Source organism: Castor canadensis, chromosome 7 (genome assembly GCF_047511655.1).
Source record: "Castor canadensis chromosome 7, mCasCan1.hap1v2, whole genome shotgun sequence".
NCBI lineage: Eukaryota > Metazoa > Chordata > Mammalia > Rodentia > Castoridae > Castor > Castor canadensis.
This window is the reverse complement of record NC_133392.1, coordinates 119665234-119684589: the sequence shown is the minus strand read 5'-3', so window position 1 is coordinate 119684589 and position 19356 is coordinate 119665234. Positions and strand designations below refer to the sequence as shown.

At 45.5% G+C, this 19356-nt stretch overlaps 1 pseudogene; it reads left to right on the top strand.

Moving 5' to 3' along the window:
- Positions 1-364: 364 nt before the first annotated feature.
- On the top strand, positions 365-569 carry LOC141425113 (U2 spliceosomal RNA; annotated as a pseudogene).
- Positions 570-19356: the final 18787 nt, after the last annotated feature.

Here is a 19356-nt window from a genome sequence, read left to right as displayed (position 1 = left end):
CAGGTGTTACTGTGTACTTTCCTTGTATTGACTTGCTCGGTCCTTAGCCTGGCCCCCTGAAGTAGGGCTTCTTATCATCATCCCCTCTTTACAGTCAGGAAACTGAGGCTGGAAATAACGGCCCAGTCTATATAAAGTGGCAGCTCTGGGGTTAAAGCCAGAGTTGCTCTCTGCACCTACCCTGATTCCCTTTAGAGACAGCATGATGCACTTGTCCTGTGCTCAGAGGCAGCTTCTCTCCCTCCAAAAGCATGGCGGGGCATGCCCATAACCCCAGAGCATGGGAATGGAGGCTGGAGGATCTTGAGTTCAAGGCTAGTCTGGGCTACAATAATGAAACTTTGTCTCAAAAACAACAAGAACAATTGCTTCTCAGCTTTTTGACTGAGATCAAGTGTAGTATCTGTTCTTTCCAGTTTTAAAAAAACAAGAACAAAAAACAAGCAATAAAAAGAAAGAAAGAAGGCAGCCTCCCCACTACGTTATAGAACACTGATAATCTCTTGAAATGTTTCCTGAAATCCCTACTGCACCCCAAAGGGCTTTGTTTATTTATTTGTGTACTTATTCATTTATGTATTTATTTATTTAGTTATCAGTGCTGGGATTTGAACTTAGGGCCTTGTGCTTGCTAGGTAAGTACTCTATCACTTGAGCCATACCCCCAGTCCCCAAAGGGCTTTCTTTCCTTTTGTTTTTTTTGTAGCACTGGGGATCAAACTCAGGGTCTCACACATGCTAATTACTCTTCCACTTAGCTACACCCCCACCCCTTGAGCTGGTGGGTGGTTCAAGTGGTAGAGTGCATGCCTAGCAAGTGTGAGGTCCTAAGTTCAAAACCCCAGTGCCACCAACCCCCCCCCACCAACCCCTCCTTCCCTTTCCCTCCATCCTTTCTTCCTTCCTTTTTTCCCCTTTTCTTTTTTTAGACAGGGTCTCAATGAGTAGCCCAGGCTGGCCTCAAACTTGAGATCCTCCTGCCTTAACTCCCAGGTGCTAGGTTACGGGCCTGTGCTACCACACCAGTGCTCCAAAGGGTTTTTCAAAGTATTTCTGTCATATACATGTAGTATCTCTTCCACATTAGGAAGAACAACGTTCCCTGCATTTTGTTAGTCATTTAACAGAAGCCAGCAGAAGAAAGGACTGCACTTAAAGGATTCAGTAGTCTCTTCTGGAACTCAGTGGAACTGGGTCTGAGGAAGGGATGGGCCTGGCTTGCAAAGCTGCCTGGCATTTTTTCTCTCTGTGCCCCTCTTTTCCTCCCTGTTCCCAATCATTCATTTTACCTGTCCTCTCTGCAGCCCACTTTTCTCCCCATTTTCTGGGCTTCTAGTGCACAGTAATGTCCCCAAGCATTCATTCACATCCCATATCTTGGAAGATGCACTTACAGGGTTTGAAACCAGAGTTTTAGGTCCCAGGCCCAAACACTGGAGGTTCTACATGTCAGCTCTGCAGCTTGCCCCAAAATGCCAGGTAAAGAGATGAGTAGGGACGGAGGCATGACACAAGGATAGCATGCCTGTCTAGCAAGTGAAAAGCCCTGAGTTCAAACCCCAGTACTGCCAGAGAGCAGAGAGAGAGAGAGAGAGAGAGAGAGAGGAGTATGGTGAAGGGCAAAGAAAGGAGGTTTATTTACATGCCACTCTGTGGGAAGAAAGCATCTCAGCCCATCTTTGGGGTACAGTCACGGTGCTGCCTGGTTGATCATTATGTCATCACGTGAGGGGAGCAATCTGGTAGGGATAAGCAAGTCATTGTTGCCTGGTGGGGTATGTGTGTGTGTGTGGGGGTGTGTGGCAGGTGGTGTCTGTCCTGAAAACCACTGCTGTTCCTTTCTTTAGGGGCAGTTTTCTCCATCCTTCCTTATAAAGATGTTATCAGTCCTGTGCTTCCTGGATTCCAAGGTGACTACAAGGTGAATGGTCAGAGCAAAGACAGACATGAAAAATGGAGGCAGAGATGCCAAGCTTTTCTCCTGCTATTAGTTAATTTGTGGGTCCAAGTAAGGAGTCAGTGCTTTTCAGCAAAAGCACTTTAAGTACCTGTTATAGGTAAGAGGGACAGCCACCTGTAACCTGAGGACACTGTGTGAGGTGCACTCCTAGCTGTCATGGCCATGATAAATGTGTAGGGATGTAGTCTTCAGAGGAGAAAGGTGCCAGTGGGCTGAGCAAATAACACCAAAAGTGCCTACTGTGGTCATGAAGAACCTGGAGGCCAAACAAAGCCTTACTTTGAGGTGATGCAAGTTTTAAGCCAAGGAGAGACAGAATCCTGTTTGCAGTTTTGATAACTCACAGAGGGGGAGGTGGGAGGAAAAGCCAGATGGGACTCAGGGTGTAAGGTGGTATGTATGGGCCTGGCCTTGGTCATCCAGAATCACCTGGGGAAGAATCAGTGCCCCACCCCCCACCCCTACTCCCCATCCTCTACCCTGGACCATTTTTGCTTCCTGGCTCCTGGGTTCTAAGATTCAATTTTCCATGCATTTTGAGCACTGAGTCCACCTGGGGTGAGTGCTGACTTGGGGTCCTGCCTCAGAAGCTCCCCGCGGCTGGGTGCCAGTGGCTCACACCTGTAATCCTAGCTACTCAGGAGGCAGAGATCAGGAGGATCATGGTTCAAAACCAGCCTGGGCAACTAATTCTCCAGACCTTATCTTGAAAAAACCCATCACAAAAATAGGGCTGATGGAGTGGCTCAAGGTGAAGGTCCTGAGTTCAAACCCCAGTACTGCAAAAAAAAGCTCCTTGCAGTAGAGAGACAGGACACTGACAGGAACCTTGGTTCCACCCCACTCCCCCACCAAGGGGAGTTGATGTGTGACAAGGAGGGTCACAGGAAGTGCCACAGGAGATCCCAGGAGTCCCAAATCACTCTGGGGTAGAAAGAGAGGCAAGAGTGGAGGCCTGGGCTACATTCTGCCCTTAGCTGTGCTGCAGGTCTGGGAGAGTAGATAGGAGGTGAAGGCCTAGGGTAATGGGTAAAGGGGACAGCTCAGGCTAAGGTGTTTCCACTTCATGCTGTGGCAGAGGGAGCTGTTGACTGGCGGTAAGCAGAGAGTGATGTGATCAGTATTTCCCTCCAGGACTTCCACAGCATGGGTTCTAGAAATTAAATCGGGGAAAACACTCAGGTGTTCCTGGTTTGAGAGATTCACTGGTGCTTTAAAATCCTCACAGAATGCCCATCCCATGTCCTGGGGCATGCAGAAGTACGACAGGGTGGCAAAGTGACCAAGAGTAGTGTATAAGACAGGGCCAGCCTTAGGATGGCTGAAGGCTCACCAAGCTGCCATGGCTGGAAGGTAATTAACAATTGTAATCACTCCTGTCATGACATCATTAAACTCAGATTGCACTGGCTGGGCAGCTGACGGATGAGCTCAGGAGTCACAGCTGCAGGGGAAGTGGGCATCATTTGTCTGCAGGCGCAAGACCACCATAGTGGGGTGGGGAGGTGGGGGGTGGGGAAGGAGTGGCCCAGGTGTCTATACTATATATGGGGGCACTGATGGGCCCCAAAGTGCTAGCTGCCATCCACACCAGGACAGGGCAGATGGGACTGGGTCCGGATTCTAGCATTTGTTGATAAGTTTGAGCTGGAATGTCTTGAGAAATTATCCAGCTCAGTGAAGGTGCCCGGGGCCCTGGGGTGAGGGCTGAGGGAGGGCAGAGGTTGTGGGACTCCAGGCATCCCCCCCTTGCTTCAAATTGCTTTCTCTCTCTAAATAGAAATGTCGTTATCATTGATTAGACATGATCGTGGAGAAAGAAACCCAAATATGGAGGAAGCGTAAGTCCTCCATGAGCCAATTCCCCAGCCATGATCTTTCAGAACAGTTCATGCTCCAGTTGCAAGGGCCCTGGAACTACCTTCTAGATTCCTGCTGACAGCTGTTCCGTGGGCTAGCTCAGCGACTTCCCAAGAAATCCCCCTTTTCATTTAAAAATAAGGTGTTGTTTTTCCTTCCAGGTGTGATTCAACTCAAAGAAGGGCAGCCCTCTCCCTGTTCACGGTGAGCTGAGGGGCTGTGATGTCCCAGCTCCTGCAACTTTTTCCCGTTGCCAGAAGTGGGCCCTATGTATTTCCAGATGCTGGCCTGAGGCCAGGGGGTGGAAGGTTGAGGGGGAAGAAGACCTAAAGGGCAGGAGGAAGCAGCAGAAATTGGGGGCTGTGCATAGGCACTGGGCAGAGGGGAAGGGACAAAAGGCACAGGTATGTGGCTGTGGCTGTAGAGCAGTCTCTTCCTGCCGCTGTTTTTCCTCCTCCCCTGGATCTGAAGATGTATCAGGTGAACACCTTTGTTTCTTCTCTCCATTCCTCTGGCTTATTGCGCAGGAGAGGAGGAGCGACTTGTTTGCAGATAGGGGTGGTCTGATTATTTTGTGCTGTGTATTAAACCACCCCAAAACTTAGTGGCATGAAACAGTGAGACTCTTCTCACAGACTGAGGGAGGCACTGTGTGTGAGGCCTGCTGGGGTCTCTCTTCCTTACTGGAGCAGTCTCCCCTATTTTGATAGTTCTTGGGGTGGGGGACTGGGGCAGCATCTGTGCCAACAGCTGGAGGTAGGTGGAAGACCGCCCCGCTCTCTTATCTCTTATCTAGGGATAGCTTGCTCTACCACTTGAGCCATACCCAAAGCCATTTTGTTTGTATTTTGTTTTTTATTTTATTTATTTATATTTTGGTAATACTGGGGTTCCAACTCAAAATGTTGCACTTACTAGTCAGGAGCTCTACCATTTGAGCCATGCCCCCTGCCCTTTTTGCTGTAGTTATTTTTTGAATAAGGTCTTGAGTTTATCCCCAGGACTGTGATCCTCCTGTTTATACTTCCTTCATAGCTGGGATGACAGCAACCACGCCCACCTTTTTGTTGGTTGATATGTCCTCAAAATGCAATCTCTTGCCTCCTGAGTAGCTAGGATTACACGCATGAGTCACTATGCCAAGCCTGTAGTTTGCTTTTGAGATTGTGTCTCATTAACTTTGCCTGGGCTGGCCTGGAAGGGGGTCCTCCTGCCTGTGGCTCCCCAGTGAGTAGCTGAGATGACAGCGTGTACCACCACTCCTTGCCCCTTTCCAGAGCTGTGAGGCTCATGGGACAGTGGGGGAGTGATGGGCTCTCCTGTCTGCCCACAAGGGAGGGAGAGGTGAGTTAGGAGCCCTGTGAACTTGAGGCTTGGGAGAGGGACACCACAAGGCAGATGTAGGATGAGTGTTCATGGCAGTGACATCTGACAAGAGAGTCAGACAGTTGGTACTCTGGACCCAGTGCCTCTGCTGCCCTGAATTCTTGGGAGACCTACACACAACAGTCTTTCCTGAGTGGGGATTTGTGGGTGGCTTGGTGGAAGGAGTGTACTTCAGGGTGGTACCAGGACTGAGGAGGCTGGCAGTGTAGACTGCCTGCAGGTGAAGAGGGTGTACACCAAGCTTCCTGTGGGGCCAGCTTCCAAGATGGCTCTATGACTACCTCCTAGTTCGTTCCAACATTGAACCAGGCTTGGCCCTGTGTGGCCAAGAGACAAAGAAAGGGGAGGCTATATGACTCCCATGACTGGGCATCACAGCTTTCACCTTGGATTCTTGGTTCTCTCAGTCTGGGGAAATCAGAAGCCATGCTGTGGAAACACAGAGAAGCCACAGGGACAGGAGCTGAGGCCCTCAGCCAATAGCCAGCCCCAGCCTTTCTGTCACATGAGTAGTGGTGTTTTAGTGGTACACCCAGGCCAGGTCAAGCCTCCAGCTGCTGTCAGCCTCAGTTGACATCTAACTGCAACCACAAGATGGACCCCAAATAAGAATGGCCCAGCTTCTTGAAATCCAGTCCCACAATCTGTGAGCACGATAAATAATTGGGGTCCACCAAAGTTTTGGTATAGTTTATTGTGCAGCCTTTAAAAACCAGATCCTTCCTGTCTAATCTGTTCTGGCTGCTATAGCAAAATACCTTATACTGGGTAATTTATAATCTCAATTGCTTCCAATTCTAGAAGCTGGGAAGTCCAAGATCAAGATGGCAGCAGATTCGGTGTCTGGCGGAAGCTCTCTGCTTCATAGAAAGCACCTTCTTGACGTATTTTCACACAGGGGAAGGGCCAGACAAATTCCTGAGGCCTTTTTCTTGAGGGCACTAATGCCATTCACGAGGGTCAAGCCTTAATGACCAAAACTGCTCCCAAACGATGAGTGCAGCCATGAATTTCAGGGGACACAAACATTCAGCTGTAGCATTCCTATCTCCACGCTCTCCAGAGGCAGATGGGAAAATGATCCTGAAAAGGGAGAGGTGTTGAGGGAGGCAGATGAAGGGGAATAGAAAGATAGCGCTCTCATATCACCCCTGAAGCCAGGGGAGAAAGCCAGGATGTGGTCAGCCTGAGCCCTTCAACCTTCTCCCATCCAAGATTGGTTTCCGTATGAGGTTCCACAGAACTTCCCAGGGCGAGAGTTCCTGCAGCATAATAAAGCCCTGTTACATCCTCAGAAAAGGGTGTTCAACAGGAAGCTAGTTTTTGAGATATGGGATGTGTCTGATCTTTTCAACTCATGGGGAGAGAGCAAACCTCACCCATGGGATCCAGAGCCTCTGACTCCCTAGGCACACTACCAAGCAGAGAAGATGCTGGAACTATGGAATTCACAAGAGTGTTGAGGAGACTGGGGACTCAAGGGAGAGGAAGGGAAGAGGCCCGATATCAGGAGGGGGAGGGGCGACAAGCAAAAGGGACAGAGAAGACATCATTTGGAAAAGGGGTCTTCTAGAAAAATATCGGAAAATTTTAAGTCTGGGTGAACTCCTATAGGCTTTTCTCTCACCCCACTTCTGTTTTGTAGGCGAATGAGGGGAATCACTTCAGATTATCAGCAGGCCTCAGGAAGGATTGTTTGGGAGGTGGTCTCAACAGGCAGGAGGGAAAAGGGGAAGTGAGGTGAAGGGAAGGCAGCACTCCAGTCGCTATGAGACTATTTCCACTGTGGACATCCGGACAAAACGGGCCCACCTGCAGTCCCACCAAGGGACAAAAAAGCCGGGATATTTATCCTCTCACTCCCACTGGCCATTGGCTGAGCTGCTCCTGGGCCCTCTGGCCTGCCTTGCACATGCCTGTGGCAGAGAGAAAGCCCTAGGGGAGAAAATTTACAGGCTTGCAGCTTGTGCTGGAATGGGGACAGGGAAGGGTCCTGATGCTTTGTAGAGTAGGCTGGCTGTTACCCAAGTGCCCAGCCCTGGAGGCTTGGCCTAGGAAGTAACGACCTGGACTCCTGACTGTGGACTGCAAAACCTGTTCTAGCTTGGATGGTAGTGAGTACTGCTGGATGCACCTTACAAGGAAGGATGCAATGTGGAAATCAGGAGGAACTGGCTTAACTTGACTCAGTCCTTTACTCACTGTATGATTTTTAGTAGGCATATCTACTTTCTCAGCCTCAGTTTCCTTAGCTGTGAAATGGGGCTGATAATCCCTCTCCTGCCCACCTTGAAAGCTTAGGCCACTATAGTGGATATTAGTGGTTTGCCTCCCAGTCCTCTGTCTAGTCCTCTTTCTTCCAGCATTTGAAGATCCATCCCTTCCCCAATCTCAATTCAAATGGTTTGGGAGAGATCCCATCTCTAGATCAGTCAATCTGTGCAAGGCATTCCCCTGGTCACAGTCATTCATTCAGAGTTAGGCTTATGACCTGAGTCTACCCAATCAGAATGAGTTCCAATGCCTCCCCAGGAGCTCTTGGAAAACACCTCTTTCATGGTGGACTTGAATCTGTGAAATGAGGTTGGAACAACTGTAGACCTCTTGTCGCTATGAGGAACCTTAGAAGGAGGCCAGGAGCAAAAATAAGAACTGGAGAAAAACGGGTCTTAATGACTGTGCTTGAGCCTCTAAACCCCCCTTGGCTGAAGCAGCACAGTTCCTGGCTTCTTATTCTGTGAGCCAACTGAATGTCTTTCCTGAAACTTCTTTGGGTTGGATTTTCTGCAACAAGAAGATTTTAGCTGATAGAAGTCCTGGGCACACTGTGGTGATGTGAGCTACCTGATTCACCCTGTAGTCTGAGGCTGTGCCTGGTGCAGAGGTAAGCTGCTCAGGATGAAGCAGTGCTCACTGGGAGACTCCTTTCCCAGTGATCCTGACATTCGTGTAGAGTACAATGATGTGTTTCCTATTCATTCTTCCTCAGCAGTTCTCAACTTTCTTTCTCATCTCTGTGAACAAAGCTTGTGAGCAGACCATGTTCACTCCTGAAGCAGGCGGTTCCCCAAAAGACATCACTTCCTCCAAAACCCTCCAGCTGCAAGTAGATGAAACCCTCTTTGCCCTTCCCTGCCTCCTACAGCAGATGGTCATGGAGGAAAAGGAATGAGTCCTGGCTCTGCCCTTGCCAGCTGGATGGCCTTGGACAATGTTTTAGTTTCTCTGAGCCTTAGTTTCCTCATCGGTAAAGACAGTTCACTCTTTGAGGAGTTATGTGCAGACTAAATGAAATACTGTAAATGTCAGGGCGCAAGGTTCAACAAAAGAATGGCCTTCCTTCAGTCTCTGCCCAGGTAGGCACTGGTTTAAGGACCCTCCTGTGGATGGAGCTCGCAGGACCCATGGGTCCATCTTTTTGTGCACACGTACATGAACACCGTGCTTCTAGGCATGTGCATGCTTTGTTTGTGTGCACCTGAGGGTGGGTATGCATAAACAGAAACGTGTGCACCCATGTGTGCTTGTCTGTGCATGATGCATGTACGTGCATTTTCTCAGTGCTATTAGTAGAAAGCTGTAATTATGTTTTATGGCAGCAGTGGCTGCTCTGTTCTCCCAGCCATTAAGCTGCTTCTCTCCTCTCATCGGGAGTGGGAGGGGCTGGGAACTGCCCTCTGGTCCCTGCATGCTGCATGAGCACCACGCCACCCCGCTCTCTCACCATATGCCTGTCTTTTACAGTTCTTTGGTGCGTGGTGCTCATCGAGTGGCTAATTAGCTAAATGAATTAATTGACATCCATACGTGTAATTAGCAAATGGTTATAAGCAGCTATTCTCCTTGGGATGTCTAAGATTTCTAAGGGTCATATGCTACTGAGGGGGATAGAGGGGATAAAAAAGAGATAAGATCAGCCAGGACCAGGACCAGCCTGGGGGACTCTGTGTGCTTGCTGGTCTGGAGGTGGGAGAGGGGTTCATGAGCCTGGAAGGGAACACTGACCCCACGCTTGGAGTTGTCTCTCATGGGACTTCCTCTGTGACCTTGGGTAGATCCCTTTCCCTCTTTGGGCCACAGTCTCTTCTTCGGGCAGGGATGGGTAGGATCAGCTGGGCCCCCTCACAGCTCTGGCATCCTTCTTTGCCTTAAGCCAAACTTTTTGACAACAACCAAGACTGAGTGAAGGTAGGGTGGTATGGCACTTCTTTATTCCCGGCACACCCCCCCCCCCACATCTCACACCAGTAGGGTATGGCACATGCTATGCCCTCATCCACCCTTTCTGCTGTTAAGGTCATCATTGTTAAGGAAATGTCCACACTGTGCTGTCCCCTGTGATAGTCACCAGTCACATGTAGTCACTGAGCCCCAAACGTGGCTCATGCATCTGAGGAACTGAAGTTTAAATGTATTTACTTTTAATTGATTTAAATCTGAATAGCCATATGTGCCTAGGGCCTAGTGTATTTTTCATTCATTCACTAATTCATTCATTCATTCTGTACGCCTATTGTGGCAAGGCACTGAGAACACTATTGAGAATGTACCCCTGTGACTGCTGTCCCCATGAAGCCTTTATGGTGGGAAGGGGTAGAAAAGAGAAGGAGAAATAACCAAGATAGCTCTTTGGAAGTTAAAATACAAGCTAGGAAAGAAACCAACAAGGAACTGAGACAGGGCACAGGAAGCCTGGAAGACTTCTTCAGATGGAGTGCTCCTTTCTGGCAAGGCACCATTGAGGCTGAACCCCATGGGGGAGCAGGGGCCTCCAGGCTCTCTGGGCATTGGCCATCAGATGCTCAGGTACAGAGGCTGGATGGAGAGAGCTGGGCCAGTATGGAGCTGGAGGGGGATGAGTCCTAAGCAAGGCCAGGAGGGGAGGTATGGGGCCTGGTGAGGAGACCACGGGGCGGAGGATGGTTATGTAAGAGCAGTAGTGGTCACTCAGGGCTCCAGGAAGGAGTATGTGCCAAGTGCACACCTTCAGAAGTGACCCAGCCATGCTGTGATGTAGGGAAATGGTTGGAGGAAGTCCTAAGAGAAGTTGGGAGATGGTCTCTAGGAGAGGGCCTGGCAGGGGTGCAAGGCACTCCCAGGTCACCTCTACCAGGAAGCAGTCCCTGGCCTCTCTGGGCTGGACTAGGGTCCCTCTGCTTCTGCCACCTCTGGCCTACTTGGCCATGGCAGTTTGACCTCTTGCTGTCATGAACTGTCAAGATCATTCACCAGATGCTGGCCTTTCCCCACGAGGCCATGTCTGATCCTGAGTCCCCATATTGCTCTTCACAGGAGCTGGTCCTCCATGAGGGCAGTCCCTTTTCTGCTCAGCTTGGATGTCCTCCATTGCCTGGGAAACCAGCAGTGGTGGCAGGAGATTGGGCGTGTGCCTGGGCTCTGCTGTTCTGACTGCCTCTCCTCTTTCCAGCGCTGGCCTCAGCCATTCTCCAAGTGCCCTGAGATGGAGGTGGAGCAGGAATTTGCCTTTTTCCGTTTTACAGTTGAACAAACGGGTCCAGAGAGGCTCGGGTCTGGAGCAGGGCCTCTTTACCTGGAGGCCACAGAGTACAGAGGTTAAGCTTTGAGGTCAGACAGCTAGAGTTTGGATGCTGGCTGTTAATTTCTTAGCTGTGTGACTTTAGGCAAAGTACTTACAGATTCATAAAAGAGTACTTAAAATTCTCAAGGTAACTGTGGGTCTTTTTTTTTTTTAATGTTTTAAAATTTTCTTCTTGGCAGTATTGGGGTTTGAACCCAGGGCCTCATGCTTGCTAGGCGGGTGCTCTATCACTTGAGCCACTCTACCAAGCCTATTTTGTGTTGGGTATTTTTGAGATAGGGTCTCCCCAGCTATTTGCCAGGGGCTGACTTTGAACCACGATCTTCCTGATCTCTGCTTCCTGAGTAGCTAGGATTTACAGGTGTGAGTCACCAGCACCCAGCTGTGACTCACCAGCACCCAGCTGTGACTATGGGTCTTGTGAGTGAGTTTAGTACACTGCCAATTGTTATTTGGGAATCTGACAGCAGTATAGAACTCCTCTATGACATGCACATATGGTTTCAGAAGGCTTACAGAATGCCTGCAGCCCAGCCAGGGAATCCTGTCTTGGGGACCCATGGATCCCAGGCTAAGAAATGTAATGAGAATGGCCCTCTTTTTTTCTTTTTTTTGGAGATACTGGAGTTTGAACTTAGGACCTTGCATTTGTACTCTTATCACTTGAGCCATGACACCAGCCCTTTTTGCTTTAGTTATTTTTCAGATAGGAGTTTGTGTTTTTGCCTGGGACTAGCCTCAGATTGTGAGCCTTCTACCTCCGCCTCCAGCATAGCTGGGATCACAGGTGTGCCCTATCACATCCAGCTTGTTAATTGAGATAGAGGCTTACCTGTGCTGGCCTCAAACCATCATCCTCCTATCTTTACTCCTAAGTAACTGAGATTACAGGTTTGAACCACTGTGCCTGTCAAGACCCTCTTTATAATAGCAAAGGAAGTAGCTAAGGAGCAAAGTGTTCAAAGAATAAAAGATGTGCAAAACCAGCAGGGCAAAAAAAAAACCCACTTAACTGAGGGACATTAAAAAAGACTTAAATTAACGGAAAGACTTATTGTTGGTAAAGGTATTGATTTTCCTTAAACTCATATATATTTATATATAAATATATCTAATGCAACTCCAATATAACATTCCAACAGGGTTTTCTGTGGAAATTGACATACTGAATCTGTGATGTGTTTAGAAGAATAAAGATTAAAAAAAATCACATGGGCTGGGGATGCAGCTCAGTGGTTGAGTGTTTGCCTAGCACACATGAGGCCCTGGGTTTGATCCATAGAACTACAAAAAAGAAAAGAAAAGAAACCCAGCCAAGCCTGGTGTGATAGAGTACATCTGTAATCTCAGCACTCAGGAGGCTGTGGCAGGAGGATTGAGAGGCTAGCCTGGACTACATAGTGAGACCCTGTCTGAAAAACAAATGAACAAACAAACAAAATAAATGGGTACTTGTCAAAACCTATAGCATATACAACACAAAGAGTGGACCCTAGGGCTAGGGGAGTAACTTGGTGGTAGAGGGTGTGCCCAGCATGTGTGAGGCCCTGGGTTCAATCCCCAGCGTAGAAAAGATAAAGAAAAAGACAGTGAGAGAGAGGACCCTAAGGTACACTATGGTCCTTAGTTAGTAAAAATAAATCCATATTAACTCACCAGTTGGGCAAATGCACACTACTAATGTAAGAAGTTAATAACAGAAGGGGGAAAGGCAGAAGGGGGCTAGGGAAATTCTGTGGAGAATTTTTACTTACTTATGCTTACTTTGTAAGCATAGACTACTAAAATATAGTGTATTCACTAACAAATAAATAAATGGATGAACAAATGAAGAATAAATAAAGATGAGAGGTAGCCATGGATGTTTTGAGTGAAAATACCCATGTTTTGAGGCCTGTGCATACGAGAATTATTAAAAATAAACAAGTAAATCAAAGACAAATAGGTTCCTGGTCCAGAGTGCAGATAAATCCAACCCAATGAGACGAAAGTAAAGACCTGTGGCCAAGCCCCAGTGTCAACTGTGTAAGCAGGACACAAAGGCACATAAGGGCCCAGGTAGCAACTGTTCTAGAAGTTTCCATTGACTATGAGCTGAAAAGAATACAAGAAGGCAATGCTTTTCTGTTGCTGTTATTTTAAAAGGCAGTAGAAACATAGTCATGGCCTGTTTAAATGACATTATTACTAGCTGGGTTTCAGCTAGTGTTCTGACAATATGTATTTATTTTTTAAAAAAGTCTCTCCTTATCAAGACTCCAGTAAAATGATATCAAAGGAAAGAAAAAGGGACAAACCCATAATAATGAAAAGGCTAGAAGGGAGGAACCTCAGTAAATATGAAACGTCAATAAATTGTAGCAGCTGGTCAATAGGAAAGCCATAATGACATGGAGAAGCCAACCTGCTATACCTCAGAGGTGGGAGTGGCCATGCATTGGCTTGGTCTGTCTTGCAGCGCTCAGAGCCATGGGTCCTGACTTGGGAAAGTCAGGTATAAATGGGGGCTGCAGGGATAAGACTTGGGCAGAAAGTGAGAGGTTAAATAAAATGAAAAATCTTTGTTTCATAAGAATGCCAGAAGGTAGACGTCTAACACACAGACAAACCATCTGCTAAAGAAACTGGATGGTTAGAAGGTGTGGCGGGGAAACCTGTAATCCCAACACGGTTCCTTCTGGGCTACATGGGGAGATTGTCTTTAAATCAAACTCGAGACTCTCCTGCCTCAGCCTCATGAGAACTGGGAATACAGAGTATATTGCTACGCCTTGTGAAATTTTTGAGTAATTAAAAAGAAATATTTCAGAAATTAAGATAACACAAAAATGGAAATAGCAGTGGAAAGATAAAAGTCACAGAATCAATATAAGGGGTTCAATAGCCAACCAACAAGTATTTCAGAGAGGAAATTATCAAAGAAGTAAAATAAAAGCATTTCCTGAGCATAAGTCTATTGGTTGAAAGACCCTACCAACTGTCCAGAAAAATGAATAAAATGAGACCCTCACCTAGAAACACTACTGAGAGTTTAGAAAGCCTGAGGTAGATAGAAAATCCTGCAGGCTTCTAAGAGGAAAACTCATACAGATTACAAGATGTGTTATAATTAGTTTTAGTTGCAAGGGACAAAAATCCTCACATATCACTGATTTAATTAAGGAAATGTTAGGAAATAATAAGCTAAAACTGCACAAGTCGTCTTTGTCTCAGGCAGTAAACACAGGGAATTCAGGCTGCTCTGGTATTTCCATAATCAGCAGGGACCTGGGCTGCTGTTTTCTTTTTGCTCCACCATCCCCAAAATGCTGCTTCTACACCATGACCCAAGATGGCTGCTTGAGTTCCTGCCAACTTGTTTACATTCTACCTAGGGGGATGGAGGCGGCAGGGGGCAAGGGTATGTCTTTCCTCCCTTAAAGAATGCATCTCATTGAGGGTCGAGGCCAGCTTGGGGAAAAAGTTTGAGAGACCCCCATCTCAACCAGTAAAAGTTGGGTGTAGCATGCACCTGTCATCCCAGACACACAGAAAGCTTAAATAGGAGGGTGGAGGTCCAGGTTAACCCAAGCATAAATGCAACACCCTATTTGAAAAATAACTAAAGCAAAAAGGGCTGGGGTGTGGCTCAGGTGGTAGAGTGCCTACTTAGCAAAAGCAAGGCCCTGAGTTCAAACCCTAGTATCATTAAAAAAAAGAAAAATGCATCCCAGAATATTGTGTAAGGCACTTCACTTATATCCTACTGATCAGAACTGAGTTTATGTGGCCACGCTCAGATGCAAGGAAGGCAGGCAGGCATATGCAGTCTTTAGTGTTTATTGCATCTGTGTGTTGCAAATGACAGGATTTCTTTCTTTTTTTAAGGCTGAAAAGTATTTCTCTCTGTGCATATGGGTGCACATGCGTGTATCTATTCATCTGTTGACGGACACATAGATTGATACCATTTAGCACTGCAGTGAATGTGGGAGTTCAGACATCTCTTCCATATACTGACTCCATTTCTTTTGGCTATATACCCAGTAATGAGATTGCTAGGTCATATGGTAGTTCTATTTTTAATTTTTTCTTAGATTTTTCTTTTGAGACAGGGTCTCATTATGTAGACCAGGCTGGCCTTGAACTCATGATTCTCTTGCTTAAGCCTCCAGAGTGCTGGAAAGACAGGCATGTACCACCATGCCTAACTTCTCTACTTTTAATTTTTTTTTTCATTTTTCTTTTATTATTCATATGTGCATACAAGGCTTGGTTCATTTCTCCCCCCTGCCCCCACCCCCTCCCTTACCACCCACTCCACCCCCTCCCGCTCCCCCGCCTCAATACCCAGCAGAAACTATTTTGCCCTTATCTCTAATTTTGTTGTAGAGAGAGTATAAGCAATAATAGGAAGGAACAAGGGGTTTTGCTGGTTGAGATAAGGATAGCTATACAGGGCATTGACTCACATTGATTTCCTGTGCGTGGGTGTTACCTTCTAGGTTAATTCTTTTTGATCTAACCTTTTCTCTAGTACCTGTTCCCCTTTTCCTATTGGCCTCAGTTGCTTTAAGGTATCTGCTTTAGTTTCTCTGCATTAAGGGCAACAAATGCTAGCTAGTTTTTTAGGTGTCTTACCTATCCTCACCCCTCCCTTGTGTGCTCTCGCTTTTATCATGTGCTCATAGTCCAATCCCCTTGTTGTGTTTGCCCTTGATCTAATGTCCACATATGAGGGAGAACATACGATTTTTGGTTTTTTGGGCCAGGCTAACCTCACTCAGAATGATGTTCTCCAATTCCATCCATTTACCAGCGAATGATAACATTTCGTTCTTCTTCATGGCTGCATAAAATTCCATTGTGTATAGATACCACATTTTCTTTTTTTTTTTTTTTTTTTTCATTTTTCTTTTATTATTCATATGTGCATACAAGGCTTGGTTTATTTATCCCCCTGCCCCCACCCCCTCCCTTACCACCCACTCCACCCCCTCCCGCTCCCCCCCTCAATACCCAGCAGAAACTATTTTGCCCTTATCTCTAATTTTGTTGTAGAGAGAGTATAAGCAATAATAGGAAGGAAAAAGGGTTTTGCTGGTTGAGGTAAGGATAGCTATACAGGGCATTGACTCACATTGATTTCCTGTGCGTGGGTGTTACCTTCTAGGTTAATTCTTTTTAATCTAACCTTTTCTCTAGTTCCTGGTCCCCTTTTCCTATTGGCCTCAGTTGCTTTAAGGTATCTGCTTTAGTTTCTCTGCATTAAGGGCAACAAATGCTAGCTAGTTTTTTAGGCGTCTTACCTATCCTCACCCCTCCCTTGTGTGCTCTAGCTTTTATCATGTGCTCATTGTCCAATCCCCTTGTTGTGTTTGCCCTTGATCTAATGTCCACATATGAGGGAGAACATACGATTTTTGGTCTTTTGAGCCAGGCTAACCTCACTCAGAATGATGTTCTCCAATTCCATCCATTTACCAGCGAATGATAACATTTCATTCTTCTTCATGGCTGCATAAAATTCCATTGTGTATAGATACCACATTTTCTTAATCCATTCATCAGTGCTGGGGCATCTTGGCTGTTTCCATAACTTGGCTATTGTGAATAGTGCCGCAATAAACATGGATGTGCAGGTGCCTCTGGAGTAACCTGTGTCACAGTCTTTTGGGTATATCCCCAAGAGTGGTATTGCTGGATCAAATTGGATCAAATGGTAGATCGATGTCCAGCTTTTTAAGTAGCCTCCAAATTTTTTTCCAGAGTGGTTGTACTAGTCTACATTCCCACCAACAGTGTAAGAGGGTTCCTTTTTCCCCGCATCCTCGCCAACACCTGTTGTTGGTGGTGTTGCTGATGATGGCTATTCTAACAGGGGTGAGGTGGAATCTTAGTGTGGTTTTAATTTGCATTTCCTTTCTTGCTAGAGATGGTGAGCATTTTTTCATGTGTTTTCTGGCCATTTGAATTTCTTCTTTTGAGAAAGTTCTGTTTAGTTCACTTGCCCATTTCTTTATTGGTTCATTAGTTTTGGGAGAATTTAGTTTTTTAAGTTCCCTGTATATTCTGGTTATCAGTCCTTTGTCTGATGTATAGTTGGCAAATATTTTCTCCCACTCTGTGGGTGTTCTCTTCAGTTTAGAGACCATTTCTTTTGATGAACAGAAGCTTTTTAGTTTTATGAGGTCCCATTTATCTATGCTATCTCTTAGTTGCTGTGCTGCTGGGGTTTCATTGAGAAAGTTCTTACCTATACCTACTAACTCCAGAGTATTTCCTACTCTTTCTTGTATCAGCTTAAGAGTTTGGGGTCTGATATTAAGATCCTTGATCCATTTTGAGTTAATCTTGGTATAGGGTGATATACATGGATCTAGTTTCAGTTTTTTGCAGACTGCTAACCAGTTTTCCCAGCAGTTTTTGTTGAAGAGGCTGCTATTTCTCCATCGTATATTTTTAGCTCCTTTGTCAAAGATAAGTTGCTCATAGTTGTGTGGCTTCATATCTGGATCCTCTATTCTGTTCCACTGGTCTTCATGTCTGTTTTTGTGCCAGTACCATGCTGTTTTTATTGTTATTGCTTTGTAATATAGTTTGAAGTCAGGTATTGTGATACCTCCTGCATTGTTCTTTTGACTGAGTATTGCCTTGGCTATTCGTGGCCTCTTGTGTTTCCATATAAATTTAACAGTAGATTTTTCAATCTCTTTAATGAATGTCATTGGAATTTTGATGGGAACTGCATTAAACATGTAGATTACTTTTGGGAGTATAGACATTTTTACTATGTTGATTCTACCAATCCATGAGCATAGAAGATCTCTCCACTTTCTATAGTCTTCCTCAATCTCTTTCTTCAGAAGTGTATAGTTTTCCTTGTAGAGGTCTTTCACATCTTTTGTTAGGTTTACACCTAGGTATTTGATTTTGTTTGAGGCTATCGTAAATGGAATTGTTTTCATACATTCTTTTTCCGTTTGCTCATTGTTAGTGTATAGAAATGCTAATGATTTTTCTATGTTGATTTTATATCCTGCTACCTTGCTATAGCTATTGATGATGTCTAGAAGCTTCTGAGTAGAGTTTTTTGGGTCTTTAAGGTATAGGATCATGTCATCTGCTCTACTTTTAATTTTTTGAGGGACATCCATACTGTTTTCCCTTTTACACTCCCACCAACAGTGTACAAGGGTTCCCTTTTCTCCACATCCTCATCAGCACTTATCTTTTTTTCTCTTTGACAATGGTCACTCTAACAAGTGTGAGGTGTTTCATTGTGAGTTTTTGTTGGGGTGGGGGAGGTTTCTGAAGGTTGAACCACTGAGCTACACCCCCAACCTGTGGTTTTAATTTGAATTTCCCCAATGATTACTTTTTTTCCCCTTTTTTTGCAGTACTGGGGTTTGCACTCAAGGCCTACACCTTGAGTCACTCCACCAGCCCTTTTTACGTGATGGGTTTTTTTGAGATAGGGTCTCCCGAACTATTTGCCCAGGCTGGCTTCGAACCATGATCCTCTTGATCTCTGCCTCCTGAGTAGGTAGGATTATAGGAGTGAGCCACTGGCACCCAGCAATGGTGACCTTTTTAAATATACTTGTTGGACATTTGTATGTCTTCTGGGAAATGTCCATTCAGGTCTTTTGCCCATTTTGAAATCGGCTATTTGTTTTCTTGCTATTGAGTTGTTTGAATTCCTTATGTTTTACATATTAACCTCTTACCAGATTTATAGTTTGGAAATATTTTCCCCCACTCCATAGGGTGTGACTTTGCTTTGTTGATCGCTCCCTCTGTGGTGCAGAAGCCTTTTAGTATGATGGAATTCCATTTGTTCAGTTTTGCATTTGTCGTCTATGCAATGTCATAGAGGGCTTTCTCGTGTTTTCTACAGTACTTTTGCAGTTTCAGGTCTTATGTTTAAGTCTAAGGGTTTAATTTCATTCTGTGTGGGGATATCCATGTTTCCCAGCAATGTTTATTGAAGAAATGATTCCTTCCCTATTGTGTGTTCCTGACATCTTTGCTGAAAATCAGTTGAGTAGCTATGTGGATTTTTTTTTCTGAGTATTTTGTTCCATTGGTCTGTGTGTCTGTCTTTATGCCTCTACCATGATATTTTGATTCCTATAGCTTTGTCACGTGTTTTGATATCAGGTCATGTAAAGTTTCTGCTTTTGTTCCTTTTGTTCAAAATTGCTTTGGGTATTTGGGGTCTTTTGTGGTCCAATACAAATTTTAGGATTTTTTTCTATTTTTGTGGAAAATGTCATTGGATTTTTTTTTTTTTGGCTGTACTGGGGTTTGAACTCAGCACCTCATGCTTACTAGGTAGGTGCTCTACCACTTCAGTCACTCTGCCAGCCCTTGTCATTGAAATTTTGATAGGAATTGACTTGAATCTGTAGGTTGCTCAGGGTAGCATGGGTATTTTAATAATATCAATTTTCCAACTTATGAACATGAGATATCTTTCTACTTATGATATCGTCTTCAATTTCTTTCAGCAAATTTTCAGTGTACGGCCTTAGTTAAATTTATTCCTAAGACAAAACAGTGCACTTCTAAATAACCTATGGTCAAGAAATCACAAAGGAGGTAAGAA